The 16,885-nt window shown below is 43.8% G+C and overlaps 2 long non-coding RNA genes across 2 annotated transcripts; both read left to right on the forward strand.

Moving 5' to 3' along the window:
• Positions 1–3,894: 3,894 nt before the first annotated feature.
• Positions 3,895–6,718, forward strand: LOC123743431 (uncharacterized). Its single transcript, XR_014392646.1, has 3 exons — positions 3,895–4,033; positions 4,137–4,892; positions 5,109–6,718. It is a non-coding gene; the product is annotated as an uncharacterized LOC123743431 (long non-coding RNA).
• Positions 6,719–14,777: 8,059 nt separating this feature from the next.
• Positions 14,778–16,407, forward strand: LOC145879828 (uncharacterized). The gene is made up of 3 exons (XR_014392647.1): positions 14,778–14,957; positions 15,061–15,808; positions 16,025–16,407. It is a non-coding gene; the product is annotated as an uncharacterized LOC145879828 (long non-coding RNA).
• The last annotated feature ends 478 nt before the right edge of the window (positions 16,408–16,885 follow it).

Genomic DNA, 16,885 nt, shown 5'->3' on the forward strand with positions numbered 1-16,885 from the left:
CTATCTATCTATCTATCTATCTATCTATCTATCTATCTATCTATCTATCTATCTATCTATCTATCTATCTATCTATCTATCTATCTATCTATCTATCTATCTATCTATCTATCTATCTATCTATCTATCTATCTATCTATCTATCTATCTATCTATCTATGTATACTAAACAAATATACTGCTCAAAAAAATAAAGGGAACACTTAAACAACACAATGTAACTCCAAGTCAATCACACTTCTGTGAAATCAAACTGTCCACTTAGGAAGCAACACTGATTGACAATAAATTTCACATGCTGTTGTGCAAATGGAATAGACAACAGATGGAAATGATAGGCAATTAGCAAGACACCCCCAATAAAGGAGTGGTTCTGCAGGTGGTAACCACAGACCACTTCTCAGTTCCTATGCTTCCTGGCTGATGTTTTGGTCACTTTTGAATGCTGGCGGTGCTTTCACTCTAGTGGTAGCATGAGACGGAGTCTACAACCCACACAAGTGGCTCAGGTAGTGCAGCTCATCCAGGATGGCACATCAATGCGAGCTGTGGCAAGAAGGTTTGCTGTGTCTGTCAGAGTAGTGTCCAGAGCATGGAGGCGCTACCAGGAGACAGGCCAGTACATCAGGAGACATGGAGGAGGCTGTAGGAGGGCAACAACCCAGAAGCAGGACCGCTACCTCCGCCTTTGTGCAAGGAGGAGCAGGAGGAGCACTGCCAGAGCCCAGCAAAATTACCTCCAGGAGGCCACAAATGTGCATGTGTCTGCTCAAAACGGTTAGAAACAGACTCCATGAGGGTGGGATGAGGGCCCGACGTCCACAGGTGGGGGTTGTGCTTACAGCCCAACACCGTGCAGGACGTTTGGCATTTGCCAGAGAACACCAAGATTGGCAAATTCGCCACTGGCGCCCTGTGCTCTTCACAGATGAAAGCAGGTTCACACTGAGCACATGTGACAGACGTGACAGAGTCTGGAGACGCCGTGGAGAACGTTCTGCTGCCTGCAACATCCTCCAGCATGACCGGTTTGGCGGTGGGTCAGTCATGGTGTGGGGTGGCATTTCTTTGGGGGGCCGCACAGCCCTCCATGTGCTCGCCAGAGGTAGCCTGACTGCCATTAGGTACTGAGATGAGATCCTCAGACCCCTTGTGAGACCATATGCTGGTGCGGTTGGCCCTGGGTTCCTCCTAATGCAAGACAATACTAGACCTCATGTGGCTGGAGTGTGTCAGCAGTTCCTGCAAGAGGAAGGCATCGATGCTATGGACTGGCCCGCCCGTTCCCCAGACCTGAATCCAATTGAGCACATCTGGGACATCATGTCTCGCTCCATCCACCAACGCCACGTTGCACCACAGACTGTCCAGGAGTTGGCGGATGCTTTAGTCCAGGTCTGGGAGGAGATCCCTCAGGAGACCATCCGCCACCTCATCAGGAGCATGCCCAGGCGTTGTAGGGAGGTCATACAGGCACATGGAGGCCACACACACTACTGAGCCTCATTTTGACTTGTTTTAAGGATATTACATCAAAGTTGGATCAGCCTGTAGTGTGGTTTTCCACTTTAATTTTGAGTGTGACTCATAATCCAGACCTCCATGGGTTGATAAATTGGATTTCCATTGATTATTTTTGTGTGATTTTGTTGTCAGCACATTCAACTATGTAAAGAAAAAAGTATTAATAAGATTATTTAATTCATTCAGATCTAGGATCTGTTATTTTAGTGTTCCCTTTATTTTTTTGAGCAGTGTATATAAATGCAACATGCAACAATTTGAAAGATTTTACTCTGTTACAATTCATATAAGGAAATTAGTCTATTGAAATAAATTCATTAGGCCATAATGTATGGATTTCACGACTGAGCAAGGGCACAGCCATGGGTGGGGTTGGGAGGGCGTAGGCCCAACCACTGGGGAGTTAGGCCCAGCCGATCAGAATGAGATTTCCCCCACAAAAGGGCTTTATTACAGACAGAAATACTCCTCAGCACCCCCTCAGACGATGCCGCCGGTGAAGAAGCTGGATGTGGAGGTCCTGGGCTTGTGTGGTTACACGTGGTCTGCGGTTGGGAGGCCGGTTGGACGTACTGCCAAATTCTCTAAAACAATGTTGGAGATGGCTTATGGTATAGAAATTAACATTCAATTCTCTGGCAACAGCTCTGGTGGACATTCCTGCTGTCAGCATGCCAATTGCACACTCCCTCAAAACCTGTGACATCTGTGTTGTGTAACAAAACTGCACATTTTAGAGTGGCCTTTTATTGTCCTCAGCACAAGGTTTACCTGTGTACCTGTGTGATGATCATGCTGTTTAATCAGCTTCTTGATATACCACCTGTCAGGTGGATGGATTATCTTGGCAAAGGATAAATGCTCACTAACAGGGATGTTAACAAATTTGTGCACAGAATTTGAGAGAAATAAGCTTTTTGTACATATGGAACATTTCTGGGATCTTTTATTTCAGCTCATGAAACATGGGACCAACACTTCACATGTTGCATTTATATTTTTGTTCAGTGTACTGTATGTATGTATGTATGTATACATACTGTCTTTTGTACACTCTTAGTGCCTCATATGATTTTTAAGATAAAACCACACCCAACTCAGCTACTGATTAACACCAGAGATGATTTCCTGTCACAATCAGGAATCAGTTGAATCATATTTGATCAGAGGCTAAAGTAGAAGCACAGAGTTAATCTGTGGCCAAAGTGAGAGAGTGAAACCTGAATGCATGCTCTTTGTCTCCCTCCACAGCTGCTTTGCCGAGTTACATCAGGCAAGGCTTTCTGGAGGCACTGTCAATGCTAAGAAAAAGGAAAAGATGAAAATCCTTCAAACAGTCAAGCGCTGTCTCTCCGTTGTCAATGAGGACTATGAGGACGACGGTGAACAGGTAAGATATTATATGCTAAAAGACTCACTTAACAATAAACCTGGGACACGTGACAATCTTTTTCCTTAGCTCTGTTTCAGTTGTAGTTGTTGATGTATTTTCTGTTTCTTTCCCATTCTTCTCTTAGGATGCCCATGAATGTGTGTTGCTCCTCCTCTTTCAGCTGAAGGAGGAGGGTATGGCATTAAAGGGCTCCCCAGAGCCATACACCTGCCCCGTGAAGCAGTTAGAATTCAAGCTGAAGACTTTCCGTACCTGCACCAGGTAACAGCTGTCATTTGTATATGGTGTACCTTGATGTCTTCATCACATTTGTGAGGAGGTTTAATGTCAGCATAACATGCAGGATACAGAGGTAAAGCATTAAGATAGTTAGTGTGTAGAGGGATCAAAAGGTTTGTGTTGGAGAGCTGATGCATTTCTCTCCGTACCTCTGAAGCTGTGGAGTTATAGTGTATGGTCAGGAGGATTACAATCACCTGTCACTGAACCTGAGCCAAGACCTGACACACAGCCTGGACCTCTACTTTAAGGTCAGCACTTAGCTTCAACCAAGAGTTAGTATGTCAAGGAACACTATCATTAATGTCATGTTCATAATTGTATTGCTATGCTTTGTTACCTAGCCATCTGCATTAGAGTGTGCATGCAGGGTGTGCTCAGGCAGCATGGCATCTGTGACTAGGCACTTCCTCACGCTGCCCCGGTGAGTCCCTCAGATTACAATTGACAGTCCTGATCTAACTCACCAAACTGGGTTATTGATTTGAGTACAAGACTGATGCCTTTGTCTGTGTGAATGCCTGCCTGGTCGTCTGTGTATGTGAATGCCTGCCTGGTCGTCTGTTTGTGAATGCCTGCCTGGTCGTCTGTTTGTGAATGCCTGCCTGGTCGTCTGTTTATGTGAATGCCTGCCTGGTCGTCTGTTTATGTGAATGCCTGCCTGGTCGTCTGTTTATGTGAATGCCTGCCTCTGAGCAGGGTCCTAATGCTTCATATCAAGCGGTTTACTGCAGGCAACTGGGAGCCAGAGAAGGTGGATGATCCCATATCCATCCCTGCAGAACTGACCCTCCCAGCCGTATGTGGGGCGACAGCCCCTGTCCAGCATGGAGCCAGGTTGGTTTAGACTCTGTTTGGGGACATTGCACATTGGGTAGCCAACACACACCATGATTTTCACACACTAGATATTTCTTTTCAATGCCATCAATTTACACAGGGCAAGCTCCATGGGGAAAAACAACATGGACAACACACCTGCAAACTCCCCGAAAGGCACCCTTGATAGACCAGGTAGGACATTGTGTTACTGACATCATGCAGAACACCCTCTCATGAAACAGGACTATTGAGGAAAGCAAGTCAGAAGCTGAAGTTAAGAGTATATTTGTTGATAGGTTTCCACTTCACTTTCTGGTTTGCATTTACACTATATTTGATATACCCCCACCAGCTTCAAATTCCTCTGACCAGCTAGAGAAACCAGCTGTTAGTGAGAAAGAGCAGCAGGCAGCCGCTGTGGTGAGGAGAGAGAGAGAAATAGAGAGAGAGAGAGAGAGAGAGAGAGAGAAATAGAGAGAGAGATAATTCCATCCAGTTGAGATAGTGGGCGGATCAAGATAAGGCAGTTATAGAAGGCACCCCTATCCTGTAGACAAAATAATAATCCTATTATTAAATGTGTTTTCTTACAGAGACACCAGCCAGACAATATCTACAAATTGTCAAGTGTGATCTCACATCTGGGAGACAACATGTGTACAGGTAAAATGCACGCACGCACACACAATTCTGAAAGCTTAATGTACACTCTATTCTGTTTCCCTTGTTCCCTAGGCCACTACATCAGTGATGTTTTGGACAGCCGTGGCAGTGGGTGGCTCTGCCTGGATGACGCACATGTCTTGAGGACAGATGAGGCCACTGTGCTGAGGGCAACGGCACAGACTGCCTACATCCTGTTCTATGTCTGCAGGTAAGGCTCTAGCCCACACATTTGAGAAGAATGCCACAAATGGAGTCAATCACGACAATGAGTCATCAAGAAAAAAAAAAGTGTTCACCAAAGCTAGAAAGATGATTAATTGACCACGCATTAAGAGTTATCCCTTTAACCTGTAATCCCTCTGTATGTGTTATTTTCCAGACATTGTATGTACATGTAAGATCTCCCTGTCATTTCTCATTGTAGTGGAGCAGGTGAAGGAGACCAGGCCCCTCACTACTAGGAGAAGCACCAGGAGAACCCATCGTTAGGGGCACAGCGCTCAGGGACCACCTGGAGTAGCACCTACCGCACACCAAGAAACATCAGATTCATCGAATTAGGATGCCCTAGACCACCATCAAGCTGCCCTAGACCACCATCAAGCTGCCCTAGACCACCATCAAGCTGCCCTAGACCACCATCAAGCTGCCTTAGACCACCATCAAGCTGCCCTAGACCACCATCAAGCTGCCCTAGACCACCATCAAGCTGCCCTAGACCACCATCAAGCTGCCCTAGACCACCATCAAGCTGCCCTAGACCACCATCAAGCTGCCCTAGACCACCATCAAGCTGCCCTAGACCACCATCAGGCTGCCCTAGACCACCATCAAGCTGCCCTAGACCACCATCAAGCTGCCCTAGACCACCAGAAGAAACATCCTACACCACTGTAGGCTATCCACTGTATGTTTACAATTATATAAATATAAAACATCTCACCTACCTAGTGCAATTCATTTTCCTTTACTGTACATGGTAGTTAATAACTGCACCTACAGTGCATTCAGAAAGTATTCAGACCCCTTGACTTTTTCCACATTTTGTTAAGTTACAGCCTTATTCTAAAATGGATTAAATTGTTGTTCTTCTTCTCATCAATCTACCCCATAATGACAGCAAAAACAGGTTTTTAGAATTTTTTGCAAATGTATAAAGAAAACAAAAAGCTTAACTATCACATTTACATAAGTATTCAGACCCTTTACTCAGTACTTTGTTGAAGCACCTTAGGCAGCGATTACACCCTCGAGTCTTCTTGGGTATGACGCTACAAGCTTAGCACACCTGTATTTGGGGAGTTTCTCCCATTCTTCTCTGCAGATCCTCTCAAGCTCTGTCAGGTTGGATGGGGAGAATCGCTGCACAGCTATTTTCAGGTCTCCAGAGATGTTCAATCAGGTTAAAGTCTGGGCTCTGGCTGGGCCACTCAGAGACTTGTCCCCAAGCCACCCCTGCGTTGTCTTGGCTGTGTGCTTATGGTCGTTGTCTTGTTGGAAGTTGACCCCTTCGCCCCAGTCTGAGATCCTGAACGCTCTGGAGTTGGTTTTCAACAAGCATCTCTCTGTACTTTGTGCCGTTCATCTTTCCCTCGATTCTGACTAGTCTCCCAGTCCCTGCTGCTGAAAAACATCCCCACAGCACGATGCTGCCACCACCATACTTCACCGTAGAAATGGTGCCAGGTTTCCTCCAGATGTGACGCTTGGCATTCAGGCCAAGGAGTTCAATCTTGTTTCTCATGGTCTGAGAGTCTTTAGGTGGCTTTTGGCAAACTCCAAGCGTGCTGTCATATGCCTTTTGCTGAGAAGTGGCTTCCGTCTGGCCACTCTACCAGAAAGACCTGATTGGTGGAGTGCTGCAGAGATGGTTGTCCTTCTGGAGGGTTCTCCAATCTCCACAGAGGAACTCTGGAGCTCTGTCAGAGTGACCATCAGGTTCTTGTTCACCTCCCTGACCAAGGCCTTTCTCACCTGATTGCTCAGTTTGGCCAGGCAGCCAGCTCTAGGAGTCTGAGGTTCCAAACTTCTTACATTTAGGAATGATGGAGGACAATTCCTTCGACCTCATGGCTTGGTTTTTGTTCTGACATGCACTGTCAACTGCGGGACCTTATATAGACAGGTGTGCCTTTCCAAATCATGTACAATCATGTACAAGTATTTCTGTTTTTTATTTTGTATAAATTTGCTAGAATGTCTAAAAACCTGTCTTCACTTTGTCATTATGGGGTATTGTGTGTAGATTGATGAGGATTTGTAATTTTTTTAAATCCTTTTTGAATAAGGCTGTAACGTAACAAAATGTGGAAAAAGTCAATGGGTGTGAATACGTTCCGAATGCACTGTATAAGAGGCAATCTCTATCATTCATTCATGTTGAGTAAAAAGTGGAAAAAGTTAATAATATTAAAACAATATTGTGTGTCTGTGCACAGTCTATCTACGCACTCCCTCAGGATTTGAATGTAACCACAAATACAATAAAGTAATGGAACAATGAATGGCAATGTAACAGACCATACATCACAGATCAGTTTGGAAGACAGTCTTGACCCACAACTACTGTGGGAAAGACTAAGAGGACATCAGAGCTGGGTGCTCTGCGACTGGAGGTGTGGGCTCCTCTGGGGGGATAGGGATGGCTGCAGGGGCCGGCCCGCAGACGACCCAGAGTCCTGGACAGGGGCCTTGGGTGCCTCTGAGGAAGGTGTTGAAGCAGCTGTGGCAGACTTTGCCTAGTTCCAGAGGAGATATAAACAGGCTATTACTGTCATCTATGCAGACAATCATGTGACCCAAAACAGGTGGGTGCAGCTCATTATGAGTCCAAGTAAAATGGATTAGGGAAATGTACCTTCGATACCATAACTACAACGAAGTTCTTCTCGTCAATTTTGTAGTCTTTAATAGGTGTGTCATCTTGCAGGATTTTGCCAGCATATATGAGCTTCTGTCCAGACACTGGGAAGTTATCTTCTCCTTCAGTACCTTCACCTGTTGAAACCAAAAATAAGCTGTTCAGCCTTGCTTTAATTGTTAAACACAGTGCAACCAAAAAGTTGCTCGCTAACACTGACTGTTTGAATTGCCCAACTTTTTACATTGCGGTTTACCTTACATGATGTAGCTAGCTAGCCATTTTCACTCGTTATGACCTAGCTAGTAAAGGTCTGCTAGAATATTGCTGATTAATCGTCCAACTAGACTTGCATAGACTAAAATAGATAACGTAGTTAGCTAGCTAGCTAGTAATATGGCTGTCAAGCCAATATACAACAAATGGCTGTCTAGCAAATATGGCTATCTAGCAAATATACAACAAATGTACTAACGTTAGTATTTTTGTTTAGTTTACAGTCACTAGGCAGAGTGGCACCTTTTCAATGAGGTACGGTCAGAGGTCCTCCTAACATACAATGATGAAGACAGCTTGTCGGTCGGAACGTTGGATATTAGGTTATTCAATTATTGAGTCTGAGCAAGAGAGTGCGGCTCTCCTTTGCTTTTTCAAAGGTCATCCTAACAACCATTGCAAAGCTACACGTTCGATCTGTATCAGATCAGCGTCAACTGAAGTGAAATAGGCATTTTACTTTCCATAATAAAATATTACTCTAAAGTATTTTAAGAAGATAGAAGCTAATAAATATGTTTTATGTTTACTGTATATTGTATAGGCTGTAAATGTGTCTTTACATTTGTCTATTGCTGGCAGCACCAATTCACCGAGTCAAATTCTGTGAATGTGTGAATGTAGGCCACTTGGGCAATAAAAGTTATTTTGATTCTGATAGACAGTACTTCGAATTTCCTAGCCTCTTACTATATCCCATACAATCATGCGTCAGTGACCCAGGGAGCATGGGAGAACGAGAAGACAAATGTTTTCTCAATAAAAAAACAGGTTTATTGGCAAGAACCTAGTTATTTTGTATATTTTATGAAATAGGAACAACTCTGAATACACGATCAATTCATTTTGTAAATTATTTTTCAACATTTTGGTTTGTGTGATTTGTTGGCTATTTACGCTGGTAACGCGTAGTCAACCGCATCATAATTTGGTTATGACATCACAATGTTAAATAGGCAACATATTTTGATGTTCTGCAAAATAAGTCATAGTCTACAAATACACTGAAATGGGATGTTTGTGTTGCTGTAAAAAGGTATATGTTTAGTCTGGGCTAGAATTGATCTAATTCTGTTACAATTTAGAGTATATTCTATTCTTTTCAGCTATTCCTAGTTGTTTCATTGTCTATTTATGTGTCCCATATGGCAGGATTTGGGACAGAGGGTATAACTATGGTTACAATGGGCGACAAGTTCTTTATTTTATGGTCAGATCATGTGGTTTGGGTGTGACCTTTGCTGCTAGTTCAAATATAACAAGGTCTGTTGTGAAGCAAGTAAGATCTTTTTATTTGATTTGTTATGTACTATATTAGCTATATAATGTTTCTCCAAACAGAAAAAGAAGTGCAGAGTTCGCCTCGGGATTGGGAGCCGCTGTCCATCGCCGTTCCCAATCCCACCCAAACTGACGTCATTGGATGCCAGCATGGTAACTGCGTCAGTTTGGAAAAACCGGGAGAAGAAGAACGTAAAGGATCACCACCAACTTGATTCTTCCTTTGTCTCTTCTTTCCATTTGAAACCGTCTACAACATCTCTGACACCCCTCGACCCCTTGTCTGGCCGAACACCAATCGGCGCTGCATCCCCCTCACCCCCTGGATCCCCTGCCAGATCCCCTTCCACTCTCTCCAAGTTCTTCAGCCTCTCTTCCCTCTCCTCTCTCCACATGTCATCTGTCTCTTCTTCTTCTTCTTCAGAGGAAGGATCACAGACCTCCTCCCCTTTTAGTGCTTCCTCTGTTTCCCTGGCTGTCTCAACTCAGCCATCCTCCTCTGCCACTCCCCCCAGTCCTGCCTGCCCTTCCTCCACAACCCACGTCTCCTCCCCTGCCCCCCAGTCCTCCTCTCCAAACCCCGTGGACCACCATGGAGAGACCAACAAAGACAGTGAGACTGCCAGGTACTGCAGCCTGATATCAAATTTCATGCCAACCAACACCATTGAATTGAAATGAAAAAGCCAATATAATATAGCTAACCTAATGCATATGTCTGTGTGTCTTTACAGAGATCTTATGAGCTCTGAGGTCAAAGAGGTGGGGGCATTTGTTCCACAGACAAAGAGAATGGTACCCCGATTTGCTGGCATCGCAGGTCTGTAAACGGGTGCCATTTGTTGGTGCTATTTTTCTCAATTCATCTTTGACAAAGCTTCTTTCTTACCGCTGTCCGTCTCTCGGTCTCTCTCTGCAGAGGCCTCCATTGACCTGAGGGATTCCTCTGTCTCCTTGGAGAGGTAAGTACTGTAGACAATAGCCACCTTCATCTCACTCGACTCTACATAAGAGTGGTCACTCACACCATGACATGGTAAGGAATATCTGTATGCTTGTACATTAAAACAGTGTTCAAACAGACCGATTGGTGTCGAGCTACTGCTACTGAGGCCTCTAACCAGTCTCTCTTCCTCCAGGCCATTGGTCAGACCTCGGGAAGCCATGGCTCGCCTCCCAAACCTGTTCAGCAAGAGTAGCACCCAGCTGGGGGAGCAGAGCTGCACAGGCGAGGGCGAAGACAACACCAAGCTCCTCGGGTAAAACACACACACATCTACACACACACACCTACTCTTATCTCTGAGCTCTGCTTTTTGTTTTAAATAATTCTGTGTGGTATTCAGAGTTATCTTGCGTTCATGCCTTACAAATCCATTCATTAGTTTACCTTTGGTCCACTGTTCAGATATTAGTGTGTAACTGATGGCTTCTTTCCCACAGGTTGCCTAATATTGGCAACACCTGCTTCATGAACTCTGCTCTGCAGTGCCTGCTGGGGCTGCCAGCATTTTGCAGAGACATCCTGAGACAACAGGACACCTGGAGTTCCTCCCCCTCCTCTAAACTGCTATGGTATACAGCCTCGCTTTCACTCTCCTGTCCCACCTGTACACACACTGACCCACCCATCTAGACGCTTATAGTTACAGTACACAAGTCCCGCCTCAATGTATGTGTCAGTGGAGGCTGCTGAGGGGACGACGGCTCGTAATGATGTCTGTAATGGAGCAAATGGAATGGCATCAAACACATAGAAACCATATGTTTGATGTATTTGATAGCATTCCACTGATTCCGCTCCAGCCATTACCAATTAAGGTGCCATCAACCTCCTGTGGTATGTATGTACAGTATGTATGTATGTATGTATGTATGTATGTATGTATGTATGTATGTATGTATGTATGTATGTATCTATCTATCTATCTATCTATCTATCTATCTATCTATCTATCTATCTATCTATCTATCTATCTATCTATCTATCTATCTATCTATCTATCTATCTATCTATCTATCTATCTATCTATCTATCTATCTATCTATCTATCTATCTATCTATCTATCTATCTATCTATCTATCTATCTATCTATCTATCTATCTATCCTAAACAAATATATAAATGTAACATGCAACAATTTCAAAGATTTTACTCAGTTACAATTCATATAAGGAAATTAGTCTATTGAAATAAGTTCATTAGGCCATAATCTATGGATTTCACGACTGAGCAAGGGCACAGCCATGGGTGGGGCTGGGAGGGCGTAGGCCCAACCACTGGGGAGTTAGGCCCAGCCGATCAGAATGAGATTTCCCCCACAAAAGGGCTTTATTACAGACAGAAATACTCCTCAGCACCCCCTCAGACGATGCCGCAGGTGAAGAAGCTGGATGTGGAGGTCCTGGGCTTGTGTGGTTACACTTGGTCTGCGGTTGGACGTACTGCCAAATTCTCTAAAACAATGTTGGAGATGGCTTATGGTATAGAAATTAACATTCAATTCTCTGGCAACAGCTCTGGTGGACATTCCTGCTGTCAGCATGCCAATTGCACACTCCCTCAAAACCTGTGACATCTGTGGTATTGTGTTGTGTAACAAAACTGCACATTTTAGAGTGGCCTTTTATTGTCCTCAGCACAAGGTTTACCTGTGTACCTGTGTGATGATCATGCTGTTTAATCAGCTTATTGATATACCACCTGTCAGGTGGATGGATTATCTTGGCAAAGGATAAATGCTCACTAACAGGGATGTTAATTGGGGCTAGGGGGCAGTATTGAGAATTTTGAAAAAAATATGTGCCCATTTTTAACTGCCTCCTACACCAACTCAGAAGCTAGAATATGCATATTATTGTTCAGGTTTGGATAGAAAACACTCCGAATTTTCTAAAACTGTTTGAATGGTGTCTGTAAGTATAACAGAACTCATATGGCAGTCAAAACCCTGAGACAAATTCTGACAGGAAGTGGATACCTGATGTGTTGAATTACCTTTAAGCCTATGCCATTGAAACACACAGGGGCTTATTAATCTTTGAGCACTTCCTATGGCTTCCACCAGATGTCACCAGTCTTTACAAAGTGTTTTGAGTCTTATACTGTGAGATCTGACCGAACAAGAGCCTTGGAACGGTGGTGGCCGATTAGACTCTGGCGCGCGAGTTCATGTTGGGTACTCTCGTTCCAATGCGTTTTAAAAGAGAATGCAATCGTCCGCCTTGAATATTATTCATGTTCTGGTTAAAAAAGGCACTAATGATTTATGCTATACAACGTTTGACATGTTTGAACGAACGTAAATATTTTTCCCCCCTCGTTTATGAAGACAAGTCCGGAGGGCATAGATCATGTGCTAACAACACGGAGCTTTTTGAACATAAATTATGAGTTTTTTCGAACAAAACTACATTTGTTATGGACCTGGGATTCCTGGAAGTGACATCTGATGAAGAGAATCAAAGGTAATGAATTATTTACATAGTATTTTCGATTTTAGATCTCTCCAACATGGCGGTTAGTTTGTATCGCAAAGCGTATTTCTCTGGGCGCAGTGCTCAGATTATTGCAAAGTGTGGTTTCCCAGTAAGGTTATTTTTAAATCTGGCAATCCGGTTGCGTTCAAGAGATGTAAATCTATAATTCTTTGAATGACAATATAATATTTTACCAATGTTTTCGAATAGTAATTATTTAATTTGTTGTGCTGATTGACTGGCGGTTATTGGAGGGAAACGATTTCCTCAACATCAACGCCATAGTAAAACGCTGTTTTTGGATATAAATATGAACTTGATAGAACAAAAAATGCATGTATTGTCTAACATAATGTCCTAGGAGTGTCATCTGATGGAGATTGTCAAAGGTTAGTGCATAATTTTAGCTGGTTTTCTGCTTTTGGTGACGCCTGTCTTTGAATTGACAAAACATTACACACAGCTATTGTCAATGTACTCTCATAACATAATCTAACTTTATGCTTTCGCCGTAAAGCCTTTTTGGAATCGGACAACGTGGTTAGATTAAGGAGATGTTTATCTTTCAAAGGGTGTAAGATAGTTGTATGTTTGAGAAATTTGAATTATGACATTTAATTGTTTTCAAATTTGGCGCTCTTGATATTTCACCTGTTGTTGATAGGGTGTATCAGGGGTGAGACATAGCCCATAGAGGTTAACAAATTTGTGCACAGAATTTGAGAGAAATAAGCTTTTTGTACATATGGAACATTTCTGGGATCTTTTATTTCAGCTCATGAAACATGGGACCAACACTTCACATGTTGCATTTATATTTTTGTTCAGTGTACTGTATGTATGTATGTATGTATGTATGTATGTATGTATGTATGTATGTATGTATGTATGTATGTATGTATGTATGTATACATACTGTCTTTTGTACACTCTTAGTGCCTCATATGATTTTTAAGATAAAACCACACCCAACTCAGCTACTGATTAACACCAGAGATGATTTCCTGTCACAATCAGGAATCAGTTGAATCATATTTGATCAGAGGCTAAAGTAGAAGCACAGAGTTAATCTGTGGCCAAAGTGAGAGAGTGAAACCTGAATGCATGCTCTTTGTCTCCCTCCACAGCTGCTTTGCCGAGTTACATCAGGCAAGGCTTTCTGGAGGCACTGTCAATGCTAAGAAAAAGGAAAAGATGAAAATCCTTCAAACAGTCAAGCGCTGTCTCTCCGTTGTCAATGAGGACTATGAGGACGACGGTGAACAGGTAAGATATTATATGCTAAAAGACTCACTTAACAATAAACCTGGGACACGTGACAATCTTTTTCCTTAGCTCTGTTTCAGTTGTAGTTGTTGATGTATTTTCTGTTTCTTTCCCATTCTTCTCTTAGGATGCCCATGAATGTGTGTTGCTCCTCCTCTTTCAGCTGAAGGAGGAGGGTATGGCATTAAAGGGCTCCCCAGAGCCATACACCTGCCCCGTGAAGCAGTTAGAATTCAAGCTGAAGACTTTCCGTACCTGCACCAGGTAACAGCTGTCATTTGTATATGGTGTACCTTGATGTCTTCATCACATTTGTGAGGAGGTTTAATGTCAGCATAACATGCAGGATACAGAGGTAAAGCATTAAGATAGTTAGTGTGTAGAGGGATCAAAAGGTTTGTGTTGGAGAGCTGATGCATTTCTCTCCGTACCTCTGAAGCTGTGGAGTTATAGTGTATGGTCAGGAGGATTACAATCACCTGTCACTGAACCTGAGCCAAGACCTGACACACAGCCTGGACCTCTACTTTAAGGTCAGCACTTAGCTTCAACCAAGAGTTAGTGAGTATGTCAAGGAACACTATCATTAATGTCATGTTCATAATTGTATTGCTATGCTTTGTTACCTAGCCATCTGCATTAGAGTGTGCATGCAGGGTGTGCTCAGGCAGCATGGCATCTGTGACTAGGCACTTCCTCACGCTGCCCCGGTGAGTCCCTCAGATTACAATTGACAGTCCTGATCTAACTCACCAAACTGGGTTATTGATTTGAGTACAAGACTGATGCCTTTGTCTGTGTGAATGCCTGCCTGGTCGTCTGTGTATGTGAATGCCTGCCTGGTCGTCTGTGTATGTGAATGCCTGCCTGGTCGTCTGTGTATGTGAATGCCTGCCTGGTCGTCTGTTTATGTGAATGCCTGTCTGCCTCTGTCCGTCTGTCTGTGTGTGTGAATGCCTGTCTCTGAGCAGGGTCCTAATGCTTCATATCAAGCGGTTTACTGCAGGCAACTGGGAGCCAGAGAAGGTGGATGATCCCATATCCATCCCTGCAGAACTGACCCTCCCAGCCGTATGTGGGGCGACAGCCCCTGTCCAGCATGGAGCCAGGTTGGTTTAGACTCTGTTTGGGGACATTGCACATTGGGTAGCCAACACACACCATGATTTTCACACACTAGATATTTCTTTTCAATGCCATCAATTTACACAGGGCAAGCTCCATGGGGAAAAACAACATGGACAACACACCTGCAAACTCCCCGAAAGGCACCCTTGATAGACCAGGTAGGACATTGTGTTACTGACATCATGCAGAACACCCTCTCATGAAACAGGACTATTGAGGAAAGCAAGTCAGAAGCTGAAGTTAAGAGTATATTTGTTGATAGGTTTCCACTTCACTTTCTGGTTTGCATTTACACTATATTTGATATACCCCCACCAGCTTCAAATTCCTCTGACCAGCTAGAGAAACCAGCTGTTAGTGAGAAAGAGCAGCAGGCAGCCGCTGTGGTGAGGAGAGAGAGAGAAATAGAGAGAGAGAGAGAGAGAGAAATAGAGAGAGAGATAATTCCATCCAGTTGAGATAGTGGGCGGATCAAGATAAGGCAGTTATAGAAGGCACCCCTATCCTGTAGACAAAATAACAATCCTATTATTAAATGTGTTTCCTTACAGAGACACCAGCCAGACAATATCTACAAATTGTCAAGTGTGATCTCACATCTGGGAGACAACATGTGTACAGGTAAAATGCACGCACGCACACACAATTCTGAAAGCTTAATGTACACTCTATTCTGTTTCCCTTGTTCCCTAGGCCACTACATCAGTGATGTTTTGGACAGCCGTGGCAGTGGGTGGCTCTGCCTGGATGACGCACATGTCTTGAGGACAGATGAGGCCACTGTGCTGAGGGCAACGGCACAGACTGCCTACATCCTGTTCTATGTCTGCAGGTAAGGCTCTAGCCCACACATTTGAGAAGAATGCCACAAATGGAGTCAATCACGACAATGAGTCATCAAGAAAAAAAAAAGTGTTCACCAAAGCTAGAAAGATGATTAATTGACCACGCATTAAGAGTTATCCCTTTAACGTGTAATCCCTCTGTATGTGTTATTTTCCAGACATTGTATGTACATGTAAGATCTCCCTGTCATTTCTCATTGTAGTGGAGCAGGTGAAGGAGACCAGGCCCCTCACTACTAGGAGAAGCACCAGGAGAACCCATCGTTAGGGGCACAGCGCTCAGGGACCACCTGGAGTAGCACCTACCGCACACCAAGAAACATCAGATTCATCGAATTAGGATGCCCTAGACCACCATCAAGCTGCCCTAGACCACCATCAAGCTGCCCTAGACCACCATCAAGCTGCCCTAGACCACCATCAAGCTGCCCTAGACCACCATCAAGCTGCCCTAGACCACCATCAAGCTGCCCTAGACCACCATCAAGCTGCCCTAGACCACCATCAAGCTGCCCTAGACCACCATCAAGCTGCCCTAGACCACCATCAGGCTGCCCTAGACCACCATCAGGCTGCCTTAGACCACCATCAAGCTGCCCTAGACCACCATCAGGCTGCCCTAGACCACCAGAAGAAACAGCCTACACCACTGTAGGCTATCCACTGTTTTATATTTATATAAACATCTCACCTACCTAGTGCAATTCATTTTCCTTTACTGTACATGGTAGTTAATAACTGCACCTACAGTGCATTCAGAAAGTATTCAGACCCCTTGACTTTTTCCACATTTTGTTAAGTTACAGCCTTATTCTAAAATGGATTAAATTGTTTTTCTTCTTCTCATCAATCTACCCCATAATGACAGCAAAAACAGGTTTTTAGAATTTTTTGCAAATGTATAAAGAAAACAAAAAGCTTAACTATCACATTTACATAAGTATTCAGACCCTTTACTCAGTACTTTGTTGAAGCACCTTTGGCAGCGATTACACCCTCGAGTCTTCTTGGGTATGACGCTACAAGCTTAGCACACCTGTATTTGGGGAGTTTCTCCCATTCTT

The sequence above is a fragment of the Salmo salar genome, chromosome 06, assembly GCF_965601325.2.
Source record: "Salmo salar chromosome 06, fSalSal1, whole genome shotgun sequence".
Taxonomy (NCBI): Eukaryota; Metazoa; Chordata; class Actinopteri; order Salmoniformes; family Salmonidae; genus Salmo; species Salmo salar.